A 10,829-nucleotide genomic window follows, 5' to 3' on the forward strand; every position below is an offset into this window, starting at 1 on the left:
GCACCTCTAAGTATATTGTTGCTAGGTCACCTGTGCCCTGCTATCCCAGTATTAATGTTTGCACGTTGTGCATTCATCTGATTGCAGTGGCACTAAACTAACGTGAAGATTGGCCGTTGAGTTTTGGAATGGGTTGCAGGCAGGTTATTCTGTTTTAGAGCCATATCGTAAAGTGCTGGTATGCAGCCTGTAGTTAGTCTAATAGCAGCTATTGCAGCCAGATTGTAAGTGGCTGAAGTGAAAAGGAATTAATGCCAAGGTGATAATCTGTGAACCTTTGAGTTACCTGTACTCAGAGTTATCTGTTGAGAGTTGTTTGCTTTTAGTTTGGAATTTTCTGGTTCTTTTGATCTTTTGTTACCTTCAGACGTGACTTTTCAAATGCAGTCCTGGCTGGCCTCCCACATTCTGCCCTCCATAAACTTGAAGTCATCCAAAACACTCGTTGCCATTTTGTATACCACATTAACCTATCCTGGCTGAATCTCGCTGGCTGAAAATGTGTTGCTGGTTAAAGCGCAGCAGGTTAGGCAGCATCCAAGGAACAGGAAATTCGACGTTTCGGGCATAAGCCCTTCATAGGGCTTATGCCCGAAACGTCGAATTTCCTGTTCCTTGGATGCTGCCTAACCTACTGCGTTTTAACCAGCAACACATTTTCAGCTGTGATCTCCAGCATCTGCAGACCTCATTTTTTACCTGAATCTCGCTGGCTCCTGTTTAAGCAGTGGTTTAATTTTAAAACCACCATTTGTGTTTTCTAGAAAAGCTCAGCAGATCTGGCAGCATATGTGAAGAGAAATCGAAGCTAACGTTTTGGATCCGATGATCCTTCCTGAGAACTGGGTTCCCAACTAGCTACCTCCAAAAACTTGTATTTTCAAATAAACCTGTCGGACTATAACTTGGTTGTGTGTGATTTTCAACTTTGTCCACCCAAGTCCAACACCGGCACCACCACATCTTGACTTCTCTTCACAGATGCTGCCAGATCTGCTGAGCTTTTCCAGCAAGTTCTGTTTTCATTTCTGATTTACAGCATCCGTAATTCTTTCAGTTTTTATTCGTGTCTTCTAATTCAGCTATGGCTTTGCCCCTCTGATCTCTGGATCAGTGGTGCTGGAAGAGCACAGCAGTTCAGGCAGCATCCAACGAGCAGCAAAATCGACGTTTTGGGCAAAAGCCCTTCATCAGGAATAAAGGCAGAGAGACTGAAGCGTGGAGAGATAAGCTAGAGGAGGGTGGGGTGGGGAGAGAGTAGCATAGAGTACAATGGGTGAGTGAGGGAGGGGATGAAGGGGGTAGGTCAGGGAGGAAGAGCTTCAGGACAGATCTCTTGTCAACCCCTGCAGCCAAACAACCTGATGGTTGCCACACTACCAGAAGGATGTTTGAAGAGAGCACGGAAATGATTTAACAGGATATTGCCTGGTTTGGAGAGTATTAGCAATGAAGGGAGATTGGACAAACTTGATTTGTTTTCACTTGAATGTTGGAGCCTGAGGGGCAACCTGATAGAAGTTTGCAAAATTATGAGTGTAATTTTGAAAGTAATCTGGGTAGAATGGGTTGTAGAAATGTCAATTAAGGTAAAGGCTGAAGATAAAGGTGGGAAAGTTTAAAGGGAATGTGAGAGGCAGGTTTTTTTACTCAGAAGGTAAGTACCTGGAATGTGCAGTCAGAAGCAGATGACAATAGCAAAGTTTAACAGGCACCTTGTCAGATGTATGAATAGGCAAGGATAAAGGGATGCAAAAGGTTTTCAGTTTAGAAAGGCATCATTTGTCAGCACAGGCTTGGTGGGCTGAAGGGCTGGTTCCTTTGCTGTACTGTTCTTTGTTCTGAGATCGCAGACACGGGGAGAACGTGCAAACTCCACACAGTCAGTCGCCTGTGTGGAGTTTGCACGTTCTCCCTGTGTCTGCGTGGGTTTCTTCTGGGTGCTCCGGTTTCCTCCCACAGTCCAAAGATGTGTGGGTCAGGTGAATTGGCCATGCTAAATTGTCCATAGTGTTAGGTAAGGGGTAAATGTAGGAGTATGGGTGGGTTGCGCTTCAGCGGGTCGGTGTGGACTTGTTGGGCCGAAGGGCCTGTTTCCACACTGTAAGTAATCTAATCTAATCTCAGTACTGATTGAATTCAGTTAAAAATCACACAACACCAGGTTTATTTGGAAGCATTAGCTTTCAGAGCGTTGTTCCTTCATCAGATGGCTGTGGGGGTTAAGATCATGGTCACAGAAGTTATAGCTAAAGGAGTCCAGTGTCATGGAGACGTGATACAGTAAACAATCTTAGATTAGAACTTTCCTCTTTTATAATGGGATATGCTGGTTTCTGTACTTTGATATGTAAACCCCAGAACTTCTTTTAAATTACATTCACAAGATAACTCAGCTTTTTAAACAACAGGTCAAAAGTCTGTCTGTGTCCCAATGCGGTGTCAGACTGACAAACCCTCTGTGTAGTTTTACAGAGGTTTATATGGATTCATGCAGGTTTTGAAAATCACATAATTTCAGTTGCATCAAACTATAAACTTTTGCTATAAATTCTGTGTCTTATGATCTTATACTCCACAACCACCTAATGAAGGAGCAGCGCTCTGAAAGCTAGTGCTTCCAAAAAGACCTGCTGGACTACAATCTGGTGTTGTGTGATTTTTAACTTTGTCCACCCCAGTCCCACATTGGCACCTCCAAATCCTGATTGAATTCAGTCATTATGAGCATCACTGGTTTTCACCACTTCAGCACTGGTGTAAATGCTATAGTAGTTTGGCTCCTTATCTCTGTAATTCCTCTCTCTGGACTTATCCACCTCCCTACCCCTCTCTGTCCTCTTAAAAATGCTCCTCAAAAATTGTGTCTTTGACAAGATTTTACCACCTGTTTAAATTTTTCCTTTTAGCATGCCTGAAACGTCAATTCTATTGCTCCTCAGATGCTGCCTGACCTGCTGTGCTTTTCCAGTGCCATACTTTTTGATTCTGATCTCCAGTATCTGTACTCCTCACTTTCTCCTGTGTTCCATTGTAGGACGTTTTATTGTATTAACTAGCCAACAAGCTAGCTTTATCCATGCCAACTCCTTGTCCAAACAGAATTAACCTGCTAGCCAATCAGCATCCTTTTATCCTATTGATCATTTTTGAGGTTTGGCATTCTTGTGTTTGTCCTGATGAGTAGAATATGAAAAGATTATGAAATGTGAGTCTCTTTTCAGCAAGATAACTATTGTTGTTATTGAATTGAAAAAGGGATTTTGAGGCTTTTCTGCTGTTCAGAGTCAAAGTACTACTCAACATGAAGACCAGTGCAAACCAGTGATATCCCTGGCTCGATCACTGCACCATGACATTGTTGTCACTGAGTTCCAAGTTGAAAGTGCATGGGCGTGTGAGCATAGAGTGTGGGGAGGACCATAACCAATCTCATTTGTGATACAGTTAACTATTAACAAAATGGGGTTATATGACTTTTGTTATCAAACAAAATTTGAAATCAAGCCACAGAAGCAGACGTTATGATAGAGCCAGGCGATAAAGTTTGAGGTTTGTAGAATTGCCTTAAAGGAAAGGTTGACAACAGCATCTTGAATTTTTATAGTACCTTTAAAGTAGCAAAGCATCCAGAGCTTTATCAAACAAAATTTTATACTCAGTCAAAAGGGAGGGAATTCCCCAGCTTCAGGTCAAGATGGCTGAAGGAATAGCTTCCAGAGGCTGAAGCAATTGAAATAAAGAAATAAAAAAAGGAAAATAAGAAAACAAAAAGAGGATGTGAAGTATTTGTCAAGCAAAATCAAGGTGAACCTAAATACCTTAGGATGGGAGATTTCAAGACTAGAGGGCACATGTTTAAGGTGAGAGGAGAAAGTTTTAAGAAAGATATGAGGGTCAAATATTTTATACAGAGGGTGGTTCACATGTGGAATGAACTTCCTGAGGAAGTGGTGGATGTGGGTGCAATTATAACATTTAAAATACATTTGGATAAGTACATGAATGGGAAAGATTGGGAGGGGTATGGGCCAGGAGCAGGCAGGTGGGGTTAGTTAGTTTGGGATTATGTTGGACATGGACTGGTTGGGCTGAAGGGTCTGTTTCCGTGCTGAATGACTCTATGATTTCATGACTATGACTATATGTTTCATCTGTACAGATGGAGTAACAGTATAACTAAGGGAAGAGTAGATCCATAAAAGACTACAAGGTAATTGCTGTGTAGAGGTGGAAGATGTTGGCATGGCACTCCTTGAATACTTTGCACCTGTCTTCAAAAAAAGCAGGATCATCCAGATCCAACTGAATCATTGCGATGATGTGAGGGAAAACCACAATACTGTGATGTATGAGGCTACACTGGGAAGAGAGAGAGGCTGGTAGGCAGATTAGAAAGCTGGTAATATTGGTGACCCAGCAATTTGAGGGATAGACAGTCTAGTTTGCAGCCGAGATCGTGAGTCCGTATAAGGTCTGCTGCCTCCTGGGCGTAAGGGCTGAAGGGTGAAACCGATGGATAAATCTCTGGAAAGGTAGGGCGAACAACCAGTGGTTATGGGAACCAACAAGATAGGGAGGGGTAGCTTGGAGGACTTGCAGGAGACTCAGCAAGGAGTTGAATAAAGACTTGAGAGGGAAACACATGACACATACTGCATTCTTAAGGAGCTTGACAGTGTAAATGCTGAGAGGATATTTCTCCTCTTTGGAGAGTTTAGGGCACAGTTTCAGAATAAAGAAGAGCCAATGATGAAGAATTTCTTCTCCCACAGGGTTGAGTCTGAGTTCCACAGTGAGCTGATGGGGGCAGAGTCCTTGTGTATATTTATGGCTGAGATGGAGAGATTCTTGATCAGTTGGGGAATTAAGGCATACAAGGAAAGGGCAGGAAAGTGATGAGAGGAATGTTGAAATATGATCCTATTGAATCCTGAGGGGTTCAACGGTCTACTCCTGTTAGTATTTCTTCTGATCTTATGAAACATTTGCTATGGGATAAAAAGGGATGTGTGGAACTAATTTCAAAGTTCATCCAAAGAGTTAGTACAAACAAAATGGGCTGAATGGCCTCTTTCTGTGTTGCATGAGCCATTAGAATGCCAAGAGAATGTGGCTTCTCTTTAAGTTGTATTACAGGAACTTTTACATCCCCTCCTGAGAGGGAAGGCAAGTTCTGGTTGTAAAGTTTCAAAGTGAAAGTGGGTTGAAAGCAAAAACCAGCACCTCCATTAAACCAGCATTCCTCAGTTGGGAGAAATATATTGGCCAAGACTCTGGGAATAACTCCACTGCTTTCCTTTTAAATAGGATATTTTTCCATCCACCTGACAGAAGAAACAGGGCTTAACACCACAACTGAAAGACAGATCCTCTGCTACTGAGAAGGTCCATAAGACGTAGGAATGGAAGCAAGGCCATTCAGCCCATCAAGTCCACTCCACTATTTAATCATGGCTGATGGGCGTTTCAATTCCACTCACCCGCACTCTCCCCGTATCCCTCAATTCCTTGCGAGATCAAGAATTTATCAATCTCTGCCTTGAAGACACCCAATATCCCGGCCTCCACTTGCTCCATGACAATGAATTCCATAGGCCCACCACTCTCTGGCTGAAGAAGTGTCTCCTAATTTCTGTTCTAAATTGACCCTCTCTAATTCCAAAGTTGTGCCCACGAGTCCTAGTCTCCCCGCCTAACAGAAACAACCTTCTGGCATCCACCCTTTCTAAGCCATGCATTATCTTGTAAGTTTTTATTAGATCTTCCTTCAACCTTCTAAGCTCCAATGAATACAATCCCAAGATCCTCAGCCAATCATCTTACATTAGGCCATCCATTCCAGAGATCATCCGTGTGAATCTCCGCTGAGCACGCTCCAGTGCCAGTATGTCCTTCCTGAAGTATGGGGCCCAGAACTGGACACAGTATTCTAAATGGGGCCTAACCAAAGCTTTATAAAGTCTCAGAAGCACATCACTGCTTTTACATTCCAACCCTCTTGAGACAAATGACAACATTACATTTGCTTTCTTAATCACGGACTCAACCTGCAAATCAACCTTTAGAGAATCTTAGATTAGCACTCCCAGATCCCTTTATGAACTTCGGCTTTATGAATTTTCTCACTGTTTAGAAAATATTCCATCCCAAGTGCAAGACCTTGCATTTACTCACGTTGAATTTCATCAGCCATTTCCTGGAACACTCTCCTAAACTGTCTAAATCTTTCTGCAGCCTCCCACCTCCTCAGTACTACCTGCCTGTCCACCTAACTTTGTATCATCGGCAAACTTCACCAGAATGCACCCAGTCCCTTCATCCAGATCATTAATATATAAAATGAACAGCTGCGGCCCCAACACTAACCCCTGCGGGATACCACTTGTCACCAGCAGCCATTCCGAAAAAGAACCTGTCAGACAGCTAATCCCTAATCCATGCCAGTAGCTCACCTTGAGCACCATGGGCCCTCACCTTACTCAGCAGCCTCCCATGAGGCACCTTATCAAAGGTCTTTTGGAAGTCTAGGTAGATAACATCCACTGGGTTTCCCTGGTCTAACCTACTTGTTACCTCATCAAAGAATTCTAACAGGTTTGTCAGGCATGACCTCCCCTTACTAAATCCATGCTGACTTGTTCTAATTCGACCCTGCACTTCCAAGAATTTAGAAATCTCATCCTTAAAAATGGATTCTAGAATTTTACCGACAACCCAGGTTAGGCTAATTGGCCTATAATTTTCCATCTTTTGTCTTGATCCTTTCTTGAACAATGGGGTTACAACAGCGATTTTCCAATCATCTGGGACTTTCCCTGACTCCAGTGATTTTTGAAAGATCACAGTCAGCACCTCCACTATTTCCTCAGCCACCTCCCTCAGAACTCCAGGATGTAGCCCATCCGGGCCAGGAGATTTATCGCTTCTTAGACCGTTTAGCTTTTCTAGCACTTTCTCTTTTGTAATGGCTACCATACTCAACTCTGCCCCTGACTCTCCTTAATTGTTGGGATATTACTCCTGTCTTCCACTGTGAAGACTGACGCAAAGTACTTATTAAGTTCTTCAGCTATTTCCTTATCTCCCATCACAGGCCTTCCAGCTTCAATTTGGAGCGGCCAATTTCTACTTTTGCCTCTCGTCTGTTTCTTGCATATTGAAGAAACTTTACCATCATCTCTAATATTACTGGCTAGTCTACATTCATATTTGATCCTCTCCTTCCTTATTTCTCTCTTTGTTATCCTGTTTGTTTTTGTAGTCTTCCTAATCTTCTGATTTCCCACTGCTCTTGGCCACTTTATAGGCTGTCTCTTTTTCTGTAGTACATTTCCTGACTTCCTTTGTCAGCCACGGCTGTCTAACCCCTCCCTAGATAATCTTTCTTTTCTTTGGGATGAACCTCTGTACTATGTCCTTAATTACACCCAGAAACTCCTGCCATTATTGCTCTACTATCTTCCCCACTAAGCTCTGCTTCCAGTCAATTATCGTTAGTTCCTCTCTCGTGCCCCTGTATTTAACTTTATTTAATTGTAATGCCATTACATCATTACGCCTTCTCTCTTTCCAACTGCAGACTGAACTCTACCATATTATGATCACTGCCTCCTAAGTGTTCCCTTACTTGAAGATCTTTTACAAAGCCTGGCTCATTACGTAGAACTAAGTCCAGAATAGCCTGCTCCCTTGTGGGCTCCATCACAAGCTGTTCCAAAAAGCCATCCTGTAAGCATTCCATGAATTCCCTTTCTTGGGATCCACTGACAACATTATTCACCCAGTCCACCTGCATATTGAAGTTGCTCATGATCACCGTGACCTTGTCCTTCTGACATGCCATGAAGGTCAGTTTGGATTGTGTGCTCAAGTGTCTGGAGTGGACCTGAGCCCATAACCGTCTGACACACAGGTGGGGCTCGTACTAACTGAGTGATGACTTAACACCCAAAAATGCTATACTTTCTAAACATTTGGGTATAACTGCATGAGTTATTAGCTCACCTGTTCTGCCCTGATCCTCAGTTTTGAAATATCATTCCTGAAGAAGGGCTCATGCCTGAAACGTCGATTCTCCTGCTGTTTGGATGCTGCCTGACCTACTGCGCTTTTCCAGCAACACATTTTCAGCTCTGTATCAATGTTCACCCAACAAGAAGAAAGAATGATTAGAAGGAGAGTTAGCATTGCATTGCTGTTGTGGGCGTCTCAATGGCAGGTTTAAGAATTCCACTGGTTGTCTGTCAAGACCAATATTCCTAAAAAGAATTCTACCTTCTAAAAACAATAATAACTTTAAAGTGTTTTGGTTGTGGATGGGTGCAAAAAGAGTCATATTTTCCTTCGCAACCAGCAACATACAAGTCAAACTGAAATTTTTGCATACACACACCCATTTCTACCTCCGGCTTGCCTCAATCTTGAGGGGTTAGGCGTGGAGTTGATCCTTTTGGGAAAAGATCTGGATGTCAAAAACGACTAAATGTTTTTTAAACTATGATGTTGGATCCTCCAGACTCCAAATCTTCCAGCAGGTCCAAATGACAATGGACCTTTTCTTTACAAGTTGCAGACCAGTGGCAAAAAAAAAGTATTGTCCTTATGTCATGCTCTAACTGTTCCAACCAGCTGTGAGGTAGCTTGTTGCCAATGACTGAAGCATAGCCATTTGTATCCGCAGACTCCTCTTTATCCCACCAATTCCAAAGCCAAATGATAGCAATTAAAGCCCTGAAGCACATTCTGTTACTGTCAAAGAGTGGTCAATTAAAACTTTAATGTTTAGACACATCAAAACAGCCAGTCAATGTTCAAGTCAATTTTGTTCTAGTTACCCTTCCTGTTTTAATTGTCTTTCCTCCCTCCAGTATCCCAGGGTAACCGAAGACATCAGTCAATAAATTGCCTTCTCACTTCCAATAACAATATTTAGCGTTACATACAGTATCTTCTCTTAACATATATTTTTATTGAAAATAGATTTTTTTAATAACACAACAAATACAAAACAATACAATTCAAAACAATTCCTGATGAAGGGCTTATGCTCGAAACGTCGAATTCCCTATTCCTGAGATGCTGCCTAACCTGCTGTGCTTTAACCAGCAACACATTTTCAACACAATTCAAAACAATACCAAGAAGAATACAAAAAAATTTAAAATCCAAACCGCCCTCATGTGCAAATATAAATAAAAATATTATCTTAAAAACCTATTAACTACTTAACTAAATAAATAATAACTAACAACAAACTAATAAATAATTATATTACAGTGCAGCAAACAAAACACTAACACTCGAATATCGAGAGCATTAAGTTTCACCTATTCATATGTTCGCAGTTCCCCTTCTCTGGAGATTGGGCATGTAAAGCACAATTATTCCGGCTCTATAAAAGCCCTTATTAGTATGGCAGACAGATCGGTGTCCAGGAATTCCAAAAAGAGCTGCCTTGTCTTATAGAAATTCTCAGTTTTGTGGTGTACCATACTTGTAAGAAAATCCAAGGGGGATATGTTCCATCAGAATCTTACAGCAACCCAACAGGCCCAGGGGATTTTCAGACACCCAAACTAACAAGATATGCTTTCTTGTGCAGAAAGTGAGGATGCTGAAAAGTTTTTCTTATGCACATTCACAGGGAATACACTGGGCAGGCCAAGAGGAGGAGAAATCGGGTCCTTCACCCTTACACCCAAAATCCCCTCCATTGCACCCACCACAGCGCTCCAGTATGTTTGAAGCATACCACAGGTCCAGAGACAATGGGTAAGAGTGCCCATACTAACTCTTCACTTGGGGCATGTTGAAGATATCCCTGGTTTAAATTTTGACAAACGATACGGAGCCAAGTGGATCCTGTGGAGAATAATCAACTGATATCTTTCTTGCATTTTCCCAAATATCTTCCCATGGCGCTGAGGATTCTTCAACACCTAGCTCTCTCTCCCACACCCTGCAAAGCCGATCAAAGTCATCTGAGGGGCTACTCCACCCACCCCCCCCACCCCGGTGATGATATAAAGTGTGAACGGAAAGTATACTCTTACCACTGAGCACCCTCTTCTCTATGTTGGAATCGTAGGGATCAGTCAAAAGTGTAGTCTTTTTTTGAATAAAATTCCTAACTTGGAAAAAAAATGACAGCGGTCCCTGCTAGATAGTTCACATTTCCGCACTAACTCATCAAAAGACACCATTATGCCCCCCCCAAATAAATCACCCATGCAAGACACACCCCTAGCTGTCCAATGTTTGAATCCTGAATCCATCATCCCCAGTTGAAAACCCGGCATACCCACTATAGGTTTAAGAAACTATAGGTGCAAGAAAAGATGTTTTGTCAATATTGCCTTCCCTCTGCCGAATTACCCTCCATGCGTTAACTGTATTGATAACTATTGGGCTATGGCAATATTCCTTAACTGTCCTCACTTCGTCCAAAAACAGCAAGCGAGTAAGGAGGCACCCTGCCTGAGGGGTTTACATATCTAACCATGTTGGAAGAGGATCCCCACAAACCCGATCACTCACGTAAGATAAAAGTGAGCCTAGTTGATAGTTTTTAATGTCCGGGAGATCCACCTCCACCCCCCCCCACCCCCCCCCCCCCCCCCCCCCCCCCCCCACCAATCTATGCGGCAGTTGCAGTTTAGCTAATTTAATAAGGGGCCACTTATGATGCCAAGTAAGAGAGCTGAACCAGCCGTTTAGTCTCCTGAATGTTTGCTTATCGAAAATCAGGGGATGCATCTGTATAGGATAAAACAAAATGGGGGAGAATATTCATAATAATAAGAGTTATCCAACCTAACCATGAGACC

Source organism: Hemiscyllium ocellatum, chromosome 8 (genome assembly GCF_020745735.1).
Source record: "Hemiscyllium ocellatum isolate sHemOce1 chromosome 8, sHemOce1.pat.X.cur, whole genome shotgun sequence".
Lineage (NCBI taxonomy): Eukaryota > Metazoa > Chordata > Chondrichthyes > Orectolobiformes > Hemiscylliidae > Hemiscyllium > Hemiscyllium ocellatum.